General features: G+C 45.3%; 1 protein-coding gene and 1 long non-coding RNA gene across 6 annotated transcripts in view; one reads left to right on the top strand and one right to left on the bottom strand.

Moving 5' to 3' along the window:
• Positions 1-13,286, top strand: part of itga6 (integrin subunit alpha 6) — a 96,655-nt gene that overhangs the window by 29,028 nt on the left and 54,341 nt on the right. The window lies entirely within an intron of this gene.
• Positions 99-2,028, bottom strand: LOC134295722 (uncharacterized). The gene is made up of 2 exons (XR_010002358.1): positions 547-2,028; positions 99-335 (listed from the first exon to the last, which is right to left on the bottom strand). It is a non-coding gene; the product is annotated as an uncharacterized LOC134295722 (long non-coding RNA).

Here is a 13,286-nt window from a genome sequence, read left to right as displayed (position 1 = left end):
CTGTGACCTCTCAGGCTTTGTAGAAATCATAGCTGTGGCTGTTTTTGTTTCTGTTTATGTCCTATTTTCCAAGTAAGTCCATCATTTACCTGCAGTGATATTTTAAACATATTTGCTTTTAATCAGAATCAAGATGAAGCAACAAACACTTGTTTTAATCTTTCCAAAACATTTTCCAAAGATAAAAGACTCTGCACATGGTGTGGGTGAGTTGAAGTTCAAAAGGAAATACATATTTGTTCTGGGAACACCCAAACCTGGCAGCAAATATGTTCTGAGCATCCTTATCAGTGACATGTGATGATTTTCAGCCTGATTCTTCTTTTATTGCAGTTCTAAAAATGTTATAAAAGAAAACAATAAACATTATTTTATACCTTTGTAAAGGAAAAAAGATGCTGACAACTATTGTCAGCTTCTGTATATTATTACCTGATAAACATTAGCTAAGAATTATACCCCATTCAATCAAATAGAGCGTTATTGCAAAACAGAGACATTATATGTCAGAGAGTAGGTTTTGGGGAAATGTGACTGGACTTTTACCTGTTTTGGGAAACAAAGAGGTAGCCACACTGGGGGAATTTATGGCCCACCAGTTTCACCCTGCAGATGATCGCTTCCATAAGACTGGATGAAGCATGAGATGTCTGAAATTAATCTCTTCCCTTCCTGCCTCAGGAGGATCCTGGTTGCTGGGGTATCTTCTGCTTTGGGCTACCCCCCAAGGCTGTTTAATTTGTAAAGAAAAAAAAGAACCTGACTGATGGCAGGAGTTGTGGGGGTGACAGGAGCTCCTATTGCTTTTATTTTGGCAACAGCAGCAACTCCCACACTACTAGAGAAGGAGTACAGGTTGTTGCTTCTATTTGCAGTTGGCTTTTTCTTGTGGAGCCAATATGGGAGAGTGGTTTGAGTGTTGGATTACAACTGTAGAGACCACAGTTGGCCATCAAAATCCACTGGGTGACTATGGGCAAATCACACAGGCTTAGCTCCAGAACCCCATCCTCCCATAAATTCTCCTTAAAAAGGTAAAGGTAAAGGTTTCCCCTGACGTTAAGTCCAATCATGTCTGACTCTAGAGGTTGGTGCTCATCTCCATTTCTAAGCCGAAGAACCGGTGTTGTCCGTAGACACCTCCAAGGTCATGTGGCCGGCATGACTGCATGGAGCGCCTTAGGAGTACAATAAATTAGAAAGTCTTGAACAACAACAACAGAAACAATTTATTGGAACCAAGGCATTGTATGAGGGATGCCTTGGAAAGTTGCCTGTGTCTCTGACAGACATATGTGACATACAACCCCTCCTTTTCCACCACCCACTGCTTTACCTATGTGTGGTTGCTGCTACTGCACCCACTTTTGCCCATAGGAGCAACAGTCAGTCTTAACTTCTCCTGTCTTCCTTTCTCTTTATACTTTGGGGAAGAAGGAAGCAATGTGTGTTCTGCTTTGTAGTGCTGCAGTTAGCTGGGTGTGCATCTGCCACCATGTGCACCACCTAATCATGAAGGCAGTGGTGAGGGTTGATCGTAACTGACGTTTGGCATCAGTTGGCAGGCAACATGTTCCCAATCCCTGCAGTAAGTTTCAGAGCAGAGTAAAGGAAGGGCTACTTCAGACAATATGTGGTTAATGTCCCAAATTTCATTGATATGAAATGTTCTGATGTAGATGTAGTGTCTTGTCTTGGTTCACTTTTAAAAAGAATTAGACTAGTGGTTCCCAACCTTTAGGCCTCCAGGTGTTTTGGACTTCAACTCCCAGAAATCCCAGCCATCTTACCAGCTCTTAAGAACTGTGGGAGCTGAAGTCCAAAACACTTGGAGGCCCAAAGGTTGAGAACCACTGGATTAGACAAACCTTTATAAATTTGACACCCTCTAGACCAGGGGTCCCCAAACTAAGGCCCGGGGGCCGGATGCGGCCCTCCAAGGTCATTTACCTGGCCCCCGCCCTCATTTATAATATAATATTTTTATATCAGTTTTAATAATATAATATATTGCATATACATATAATATTGATAATATTATCATTTTATACAATACAATACTAACAGTAATATCATATAATAATATTATGTTATATATTACATATAATATTACAGTATAGTATAGTTCAATATAGTATAATGCTAATATTGTGCTATGCTAATATAATATATTGTATGTACATACAGCTGCTCTGAGTTCCCTTCGGGGTGAGAAGGGTGGGATATAAATGTAGTAAATAAATGTAGTAAATGAATAAATAAATAATTTTGGACTTAGGCTCGCCCAAAGGCTGAAATGACTTGAAGACACACAACATCAACAACTGTCAAGGACAGAACGCCACAAGATTCAAAGTAACAGAGTTTATTAGATTACAGAACTCAAAAATGCCCGTAAAACACAAGGGCCAGGCAATTTTTGCCTTTAGGAGCAAAAAGGGGCAAAAGTAAATGTTCAAAAGGTAAACCGGATTAAACCGGAGTTTAATCCGGGTAAAAACAAACTGCTTTCTTCAGCCTGGGTATAAACAAAACGAAAGCCAAGGAACAAAAGATAAAGAATGCAACTAATTGGCAGCAGATTCCTCTCTGCTGCCAACACTGTGTTTAGAGTAACTTGCGTCGCTCCCACACACACACACAGCAGACAGGATTCCAACACGAACAATTCAGCCAGGGATTTTAGCAGTAGAGTAGACCAGTTCCGTTCCGTAGATCAAAGCCAGAAGCAGACGTTTGTAGTTTTTCCAAGTCCAAGAAGGGGGGAAGACAAGCCGTGGTCAGTTCAGTCCGAGTTCTCAAAGCAGGAGATGGCGTCCGTCAAGAAGACGACGGAAGGTCAAGCTAATAAGAGTAAGCACAGGTTTGCACAAACAAATGCCCACACAATCCCTCCCGCCGTCTGACCCTGGATTCCAATCAACTTACGTCTCAGCACAGGAAAGTACACAAGTCTTCAGGGAAGCGTCCCACACACACACACGAATCCCAAGCGTTTGCCCAGATTACCTTGCCCGACGCAATTTGCAATTGCTCCCAAGCCCCATTTTATGCCAGTTACAAATCTTCATCACTGTCAGCTGTCCTCCTTAACCCGGGCGTTTCCTCATCACTTTCCTCGTCAGAGCTGGAACACCTCTGACTACGCCCAACAGCATCTCCAGCTGTGGATCCCGTCCCATCCCTCCAGCTACGCCATGGGTCTAATCCTGAAGGTCCCCATTCATCTTCTGCCCCATCATGGCCAGTGGCCCCCAATTCCTCCCTTACCCGAGTCCAATCCATCTCATCCTCCTCTGAGCTAACCAGCCCTTCCTCCATTCTCTCCGTGAACCCTTCGAAAGACTCTTCGTCAGAGGGTGCTGCAAATATGTCTCGCAGTCTTTTTCTCTCTCGCTCCTCGAGAGTATCCGACTCTCGAGGAGTCTTACGCCCACGCCTGTCAGAAACAGAGCCACGAGGCTCAATCATAACACTATCCCCTCTCACAAAGGCCTCCTCCCCCGATGGCGGAGAAGTGGCAGTGATACCCTCCGCTATAGCACCACGACGACTAGAGGTATCAAGTTTCAACAGCGAACGATGAAAGACTGGATGGACCTTTAAACTAGACGGTAAACGCAAACGAAACGCAACAGAAGAAATCTTTTTAACGATAGGAAAGGGACCCAAATACCGAGGCGCAAACTTTCCCCCAGCCTGTTTAATATGTTTGGAAGATAACCACACCAAATCCCCTTCTTCCAACTCCTCCCCTGCCTGCCTGTGGCGGTCAGCCTGAGTCTTCTGCGTTGCCTTAGCTTCCAACAGTAAGCGACGGGCAACATCATGCAATGCAGCCATTTCCGTAGAGCGGTACACAGGGTCCGAAGAGACCACATTGGTCGACGGCGCCACACCTCCCCGTGGGTGAAAGCCATAAGTAAGCTCAAACGGCGTATGCTGACTAGACGTGTGCACCGCATTGTTGTAAGCAAATTCCGCCACCGGTAACCACTTCACCCAAGCCGTGGGTTGATCTAAACAAAAACAACGCAGATACTGCTCTAAGAGCCCATTAACCCGTTCCGACTGTCCATCCGTTTGCGGATGGAAGGCGGACGACACGTTTAACTTAGTCCCCAAGCACTCATGGAAGTGTTTCCAAAAGCGTGACACAAATTGCGGAGCCCTATCGGAAATAATCACCTCGGGTGCTCCGTGCAAGCGATAGATGTGCTTTGTAAATAGTAAGGCCAACGTAGGGGCCGCCGGAATGGTTGAACAAGGAATAAAATGAGCCAGTTTACTAAATAAATCCACCACCACCCAAATACAAGTATAACCCCCAGACTTAGGCAAATCTGAAATGAAATCCATGGAAATGATTTGCCATGGCCTCTCCGGAACAGGTAAAGACGACAACAACCCTCTAGGGCGCCCAACAGGCGTCTTACTCTGCTGGCAAACGGCGCAGCTGTCACAAAAGCGCAGAATGTCTTGCCGCATCTTTGGCCACCAGTAGCTCCTGGTGATAAGCTGTACGGTCTTGAACCTGCCAAAGTGCCCAGCCATGGGTTCGTCATGGTGGGCTCTAATCACCTCCAACCTGAGGGCCCCCACTGGTACGTAAACCTGCCCCCTACGCACCAATACCCCGTCTTGATCTTGGAGATGCGGCAGTATGGTACGATTACCTGCTGAGAGCAGCATCAGTTGCTCCTGTGTCCACACATCATCTTTCTGAGCCTCAAGGATCTGATCATGTAACCCGAGCTCATTATCTACAACACACAGCGAGGCAGTAGGCAAGATGGTCTGACATACTACCTGCTCATTGGTCTTAAATTCTGGCTTGCGGGATAAAGCATCGGCCCGCAAGTTTGCCTTCCCCTCCACGAACTGCACCTTGAAATTAAACCTGGAGAAAAACAAAGCCCAGCGGATTTGACGCTGGTTTAACTTCTTTGCTGTTTGCAAATGCTCTAAGTTCTTATGATCAGACCTGACCACGATCTGATGCCGTGCCCCTTCAAGCCAGTGCCGCCACACCTCAAACGCCACCTTAATCGCCAACAACTCCTTCTCCCATATGGTATAGTTCTGCTCGAAGGGTGTTAGTTGCCGCGAGTAAAATCCACAGGGACGCAAGGTCCCTGAGGAATCCTTCTGAGACAATACAGCCCCCAACGCGTAGCTAGAAGCGTCCGCTTCTACCACGAACGGTTTGTCAACATCAGGATGGGTTAGTATGTTGTCCGATTGAAAACTAGACTTAAGTTGTAGAAACGCCTCGTGAGCTTCCCGCCCCCACACAAATGGCTGTTTCTTGCGCAGAAGCTGCGTCAAAGGTACCGTGAGCTTTGCAAAATTCGGAATAAACTCCCGGTAGTAATTAGCGAAACCTAAGAACCTTTGTACATCCTTCTTAGTCTTCAGCTCCTGCCATGAGTTGACGGCGTCAACCTTATGTGGGTCCATTTTAAGTTCCCTACCTGACACTACATGACCTAGGAACTCCACTTCAGGCACATGAAAGACGCACTTGGAAGCCTTGGCGAAAAGCCCATTAGCCCGCAGTCGGTGCAGAACCTGCTTGACATGTTGACGATGTTCTTTCTCGTCCTTAGAAAAAATCAAGATATCATCCAAATAAATCACTAAAAATTGGTCAATTAGGTCCCTGAACACATCGTTCATGAACCTCTGGAAGACCGCAGGAGCATTACAAAGCCCAAAAGGCATGACTCGGAACTCGTGGCATCCGAAACACGTGTTAAATGCCGTCTTCCATTCATCCCCTTCCCGTATACGGATTAAGTTATAGGCCCCCCGCAGGTCAAGCTTGGTAAAGACCTTAGCCCCTTGCACCCTTGATAACAGTTCCGAGATTAAAGGGAGCGGGTACCTATCCCGAATGGTGTATTTGTTTAGGATCCGATAGTCGCAGACCAGCCTAAGTTCCCCAGTCTTTTTGGCTACAAAGAATACTGGTGCCGCAGTTGGAGAACTAGATGGGCGAATAAACCCCTTGGCTAAATTTTCATCTAGAAACTCCCGCAAAGCTTGCCTTTCCGGTACAGTCAAGGCATACAGCCTCCCTGCTGGCAGTTTCGCACCTTCTGCCAACTTGATGGCGCAATCATACGGCCTGTGCGGTGGTAATTTGTCCGCTTCTTTTTTACAAAATACATCAGAGAACTCCCCATACTCAGCAGGCACTCCCTCCATATCAGAATGAGTAACATTTAGAGTGCAACAATCCTGCCTCTTTAAAATCACTTTACGTGTTGCCCAATCTACTTGTGGGTTTACTACAGCTAGCCAATCCATCCCCAGGATCACATCATATCTAGGCAAGCTCGTAATATCCCACACAAACGTTCCCGTTACTCCCTGCACCTCCCACGTTACTGCTGAGGTTTCCTGGTTAACCACCCCAGTCTCCAGCAGTCTCCCATCTGCTCCTTCCACCCACACGTCGCATGCTTTGCGCACCTTAGGAATGCCATGCTTCTTAGCAAACTCAATATCTACATAAGAGACCGTGGCCCCTGAGTCCAGCAGTGCCAGAGTAGAAACAAGTTCCCTTCCCCCAACAGATAATGTAATGGGTACGAAAACATGCTTCCTCCCCTCAGTTGACTGCTTGAGGAGCCCTAGTGCGTTGGACTCACGTCGCACTAGGGCTGGCCTTTTCCCGAAAGCTGGGAAGGTTTCACATTACAACTTTTGGCAAAATGCCCAGCATTCCCACAGTACAAACACAAGCCCAGCTGCCTCCTACGGCTCTTTTCCTCTGTAGACAGCTTTTTAAAGACCCCAAGCTCCATGGGCTCTTCCCCCATCACCACAGGTGCCCTGGTTACATGCATGGGTGGCGCACACATTGCTTTTGAATGTTTACGAGCCTCGAACCTTGCGTCTAAACGCAGCACCTTAGCTACTAAGGCGTCCCAGCTTTCAGCCGGCTCCAAGCGTGCTAGTTCATCCTGGAGCATATCATTTAACCCGGCAGTAAATAAAAGCATGAATGCATTTTCCCCCCAATCCAGCTGATGGCGATACAGGTTAAACTTATTCAAGTAATCCAAAACAGTCCCCTTTCCCTGTTTCAACCGATACAGAGCCCACCCAGCGTTCTCCGTGCGGAGAGGATCCCCAAAAGTATCAGTTAACAATTTTTTGAAATTATTCAAATTGTCCTTGACTGGGTCATTTCCCAAAATTAAATTAGTGGCCCATTGTCCTGCGGGACCGGTCAACAAACTCAAAATAAAGGCCACCTTGCTAGTGTCTGTGGGAAAAGCATGAGCACTGAGCTGAGAAAAATAAAGCTCCACTTGTGCCAAAAAGGTTGGCAACTTGCACCTGGTTCCGTCAAAACGTTCAGGAGTCAAAACATGTCCTTTCACGGCATGAGCGGTTTGGCTAACGGTAAAAGCCGTTTGCAATTGGTCTAATTTGGCTCTTAACTCATCCATCGTCTTCCTGACGGGTTTATTGCTGCAATAAACCTTTTATGGGCGTCGGGCAATCTGTCAAGGACAGAACGCCACAAGATTCAAAGTAACAGAGTTTATTAGATTACAGAACTCAAAAATGCCCGTAAAACACAAGGGCCAGGCAATTTTTGCCTTTAGGAGCAAAAAGGGGCAAAAGTAAATGTTCAAAAGGTAAACCGGATTAAACCGGAGTTTAATCCGGGTAAAAACAAACTGCTTTCTTCAGCCTGGGTATAAACAAAACGAAAGCCAAGGAACAAAAGATAAAGAATGCAACTAATTGGCAGCAGATTCCTCTCTGCTGCCAACACTGTGTTTAGAGTAACTTGCGTCGCTCCCACACACACACACAGCAGACAGGATTCCAACACGAACAATTCAGCCAGGGATTTTAGCAGTAGAGTAGACCAGTTCCGTTCCGTAGATCAAAGCCAGAAGCAGACGTTTGTAGTTTTTCCAAGTCCAAGAAGGGGGGAAGACAAGCCGTGGTCAGTTCAGTCCGAGTTCTCAAAGCAGGAGATGGCGTCCGTCAAGAAGACGACGGAAGGTCAAGCTAATAAGAGTAAGCACAGGTTTGCACAAACAAATGCCCACACAATCCCTCCCGCCGTCTGACCCTGGATTCCAATCAACTTACGTCTCAGCACAGGAAAGTACACAAGTCTTCAGGGAAGCGTCCCACACACACACACGAATCCCAAGCGTTTGCCCAGATTACCTTGCCCGACGCAATTTGCAATTGCTCCCAAGCCCCATTTTATGCCAGTTACAAATCTTCATCACTGTCAGCTGTCCTCCTTAACCCGGGCGTTTCCTCATCACTTTCCTCGTCAGAGCTGGAACACCTCTGACTACGCCCAACAGCATCTCCAGCTGTGGATCCCGTCCCATCCCTCCAGCTACGCCATGGGTCTAATCCTGAAGGTCCCCATTCATCTTCTGCCCCATCATGGCCAGTGGCCCCCAATTCCTCCCTTACCCGAGTCCAATCCATCTCATCCTCCTCTGAGCTAACCAGCCCTTCCTCCATTCTCTCCGTGAACCCTTCGAAAGACTCTTCGTCAGAGGGTGCTGCAAATATGTCTCGCAGTCTTTTTCTCTCTCGCTCCTCGAGAGTATCCGACTCTCGAGGAGTCTTACGCCCACGCCTGTCAGAAACAGAGCCACGAGGCTCAATCATAACAACAACAATCCTAATTAACCTGACTATCTCATTGGCCAGAAGCAGGCCCACACTTCCTATTGAAATCCTGATAGGTTTATGTTGGTTAAAATTATTTTCATTTTTAAATATTGTATTGTTCTTTCATTGTTATTGTTGTTGTTTTGCACTACAAATAAGATATGTTCAGTGTGCATAGGAATTTGTTCAGTTTTTTCCCCCAAATGATAATTCGGCCCCTCCACAGTCTGAGGGATTGTGGACCGGCCCTCTGCTTTAAAAGTTTGAGGACCCCTGCTCTAGACCATGTATGGGAATTATTCATTTTGTACACTGTATGCAGCCTATGTAATATGGGCTGCATGCAGTTTCCACATGGCCCTTTGCTGTCATGTAGATTTTCCCAATTCCAAAAGTTTTTGATTTACCCCTTTTTTTGTCCATAGCTTTTTTTCTGGTCAAATTTTGTGTGAAGGTCTTCCACTGAGGTACAACTGTTCCCAGACTACAATCACACACTTACACAATGCAAGACTTGAAAGTTGTATTCTAGAAAGGGCTCACACCTCTTGCTTCATGTGTACGCAGAATGTCTGTGTGAAAGTCAGAAATGTTGTTTTCACTGCCCTGGTTCCCAGCTCTTACATTCCCATTTGGCCTTGGAGAAAACACTGATTTAACAATCGTTTTTCAGTCTTCCTTTGCAGTGTGTATGTAAGCACATTGTACCTGTTAGCAGATGTCTTCCATCTTCAGTACATTTTTTAGTCCCCCACCCAACATTTCTCTCATCAAATTATTATAGTTAGGGATGGGTTTGGTCACCTTTTAACCTCTCCTCCCTGTTCAGAAGGAGTGGGAGGGCTTGTTGTATTCATCCTTCTTGTTTTCTTGTACTCTCCCATTCTTTGGTTAAAAATACCACAACCTGTTTCAGTTTCTCCAGAATGCATTGCTTTCACTTTCCGTCCTATTTTGGTTACAAGTGAAAATGATCCTAGGGAACATCACTCCTCTTGAAGTTGGTTGGAGGGAGACATTGCTCCAAAAGTAATTTTCTGAGGCTCTGCTGCTTTGGGGGGGGGGGGGGGGAATTTTCGCTTGTCTCTTTTCAAAGGAGCATGTGGTCCTCAATCACATTTCACAGGTGAAAGCTAGGACACATGGTTAGCAACATTGGAGTTGTGTCAAGACAGCAAACCTTATCAATGAGGAAAATCTCACAAGTGAAGAGAGGCTGCAGCAATGTGCTTTTGCTTGAGTCTACTGGGAAGTTCCGGATTCCTTCCCCTCTTTTCTCTCCCTGCTGAATCAACTGAGTGAAAATTACTTTGGGGCTTTGGATTCAATTTGAAGCAATTGAAATATGCTGAGGAGAAAAGGAGAAAGCGGGATGAGAAAACAGACATTGGGACTTTTCAAAGGAGATGGAAAAAGTAGAAGGACCAAAGATTAATCAGAGACTGTACTTGCAATATTGGGATGGTTGGAATGTATGGCATGAAGGAGGAGAGAGGTAGCTAGCCAGACTTAATAAAACTAAGAAATGTTTTGTCATTATCTGGTTTTTTCAGCGATCCTAAAGGACAGGTTGATGCAATAAATGGGACTGAAGCTATGTTCTCATCAAGGATCTTATCAGGGCATGCTAAAAAACAAAGAAACATGATAAAATTCTGAGATAATAGAAAGAACTTTAACAGTTTGGACTGCAGATGGGGCCATATCTGAATGTTGCTCAATGTTAAAAAGCATCAGTTGATAGAAGATTATCAACGCTCCAGGAAGAAGGGGACTTCCTCTACCCTTTGCCCTGCTAAGTTCTTGTTGTTTTATTTGAGACTAGCTTGGGTACCTGGCGATGCCCCAGTTATTTGTTAAGGGCCTTGTTTGTTTTTGGATATTAGATAATAGTTTGGTCATATGTTACACTATGCCTCAGAAAAAAAGCTCAGTCTTTTTTGTTGTTTTTATGAATGCTCACATTAAAAAATTAAAAAGGATGTGTGTAAACTGCAATTCTCAAAAATCCTGCGTCAGTCCTCCCCAAACTTTGCCAGTATTCACAGTTGGCCATGTTGGGTCGGTCTGCCAGGTTTGGTCCAGATCCATCACTTGCTGGGTTCAGTGTTCTTTGTATACAGATGAACTATAAATCTCTTGTGCCAAGGTCAGTCACCTGCAAAGCCTGCCAGTATTCACATGTTGGTTCTGTGTGCCAAGTTTAGTCCAGATCCATCACTTGCTGGGTTCAGTGTTCTCTGTATAAGGGTGAACTTTGAATCTCTTGTGCCAAGGTCAATCACCCACAAAGCCTGCCCGTATTCACAGTTGGCCATGTTGATTCTGTGTGCCAAGTTTGGTCCAGATCCATCATTTGCTGGGTTCAGTGTTCTCTGAATAAGGGTGAATTTTGAATCTCTTGTGCCAAGGTCAATCACCCGCAAAGCCTGCCAGTATTCACAGTTGGCCATGTTGATTCTGTGTGCTAAGTTTGGTCTAGATCCATCACTTGCTGGGTTCAGTGTTCTCTGAATAAGGGTGAACTATAACTCTCTGATGCCAAGGTCAGTCACCCCAAGTTGGCAGCATTGGGTCTCTGTGCCAAGTTTGGTTCAGATCCGTCATTGCTGGGATTCAGAGGGCTCACGGAATACAGGTGAACTATAACTCCCAGATATAAAGGTCAATCACCTCCAAAGTCTACCAGTATTCCCAACTGGCCATGTTGAATTTGTGTGCCAAGTTTGGTCCATATCCGTCATCAGATGGGTTCAGTGTTCTCTGAATACATGTGAACTGTAACTCCTGGATGTCAAGGTCAATCACTTCCAAACCCCGGCAGTATACAAATTTGGCCATGTTGGGTCTGTGTATCAAGTGAGTTCCAGGTCCATCGTTGGTGAGGTTCAGAGGGCTCTTAGATTGCAGGTGAACTATACATACCAGTCCCTACACTTCCTATAAATCATGGTGAATTCTCCCCAGATCTCTCCAGTATGTTCAGTTGCCAATCAATTCCTCTGTTTGCTGTGTGTCATAGGAATGAGTAGGAAAGGGTTAAGAGAAAGGCAGTGGGCGGGATCATGCAAATGGAGAGAGAAAGGAACACTGGGATGTGCTCGCTGTAACCTGCAATGTCCTGGGAGAGAGTGACTTGGTGGCTCCACAGCACACCACAGCCTGTTTGTGAAGACCAGAAGCTGTCTGTGTGAGCAGACACCCGTGCCACATACACACAAACAGATTTTGACTTTTATTATATGTATAGATAGATGAGTTGTATATGGAGAGGAGACATTGAAAATGTAATTTTCCAATGACAGATGGGTGGTATAGTCTGTGCTGCTAGAAGGACATTGGGCCACCTGTGGTGAGTGTGTGGCCAGTATGGACAGGCAGTGTTAGGTATGTAGGTGATGACACAGGATTGTGTGTAAGGTAGCTAAATTCATAACCAGCGGGCTTTGGTAATGAATGTTATTACAAAAGCGGAAGCAGTTTCCTGAGTCATAACCACAAACAAATGATGAATATATGATCTACATAGTAATTGTGTGACTTGTATGTAATTTAATGGGCAAGACAGGAAAGTGAAGGCTCTAGGTAAAAGTATGAACAGTTTCACCCCTTTCACACATTGCTAACATGACAAAAATATCATGTGATAATCATGTTGCCCTTCCACCTAGCTTCACATATTCTGGTTAGCCTTATCTCAAAATTGGTGAACAATCTCTCTCTAGATCTCATTTATTAAGAAGACTGTCTCTGAGTGAGAGAGGTTCTTATATTCCTAGCGCCCTTCCTCTACTGACTGCTTTGCTGACTGCTCATGTATACATAGCTTTGAGTGCTGTGCAAAACTGTGCTGTTGCATTTATAGAGATAGCCATGCATGTGTTCATAGAGGTGAGAATCTTCTCACTATGTCATTCCTTTCCCAGTACTAAATTTTCTGTTAAAGAAAGAAGGCTCAGAAGTACATCAACTTCATTAACTATTGTGCACTTGCATAGATAACTGAATAATTAGATTACATATCTATTTATATCCTATCTCTATTCATCTTTATCTGTCTGCATTTTTATCAACATCTATATCTGTATATGAAGATTATAGTGATATGGACTTTGAAATGTATCTATTTGTAGCTGTCTGTCAGTTCGAAAACATGCCAATGTGAGTAGATAAATAGGTACTGCTCCGGCAGGAAGGTAACGGTGCTCTATGCAGTCATGCTGGCCACATGACATTGGAGGTGTCTACGGACAACGCCGGCTCTTCGGCTTAGAAATGGAGATGAGCACCAACCCCCAGAGTCAGAAATGACTGGACTTAACTTCAGGGGAAAGCTTTACCTTTACCTACCGTGTTTCCCCGAAAATAAGACCTCCCCAAAGAATAAGACCTAGCAGGGGTTTGGGGGGATTGCCAAATATAAGGCCTCCCCTGAAAGTAAGACCTAGCAATTAAGGCTGCAGCAGAGTTCCATTGGGAAGCATGGCTGCAGGGCAGAAGCAGCACTCATTCATACATACGGGAGGGAGGGAGAGAAAGTGCTTGCTGGCCTTGCCTTGCCTTGCCTTGCCTTGCCTTGCCTTGCCTTGCCTTGCCTTGCCTTGCCTTGCCTGTCCCCC

The sequence above is a fragment of the Anolis carolinensis genome, chromosome 1 (genome assembly GCF_035594765.1).
Source record: "Anolis carolinensis isolate JA03-04 chromosome 1, rAnoCar3.1.pri, whole genome shotgun sequence".
Classification (NCBI taxonomy): domain Eukaryota; kingdom Metazoa; phylum Chordata; class Lepidosauria; order Squamata; family Dactyloidae; genus Anolis; species Anolis carolinensis.
Note: the sequence above shows the minus strand (reverse complement) of the source record. Positions and strands in the feature narration are given on the sequence as shown.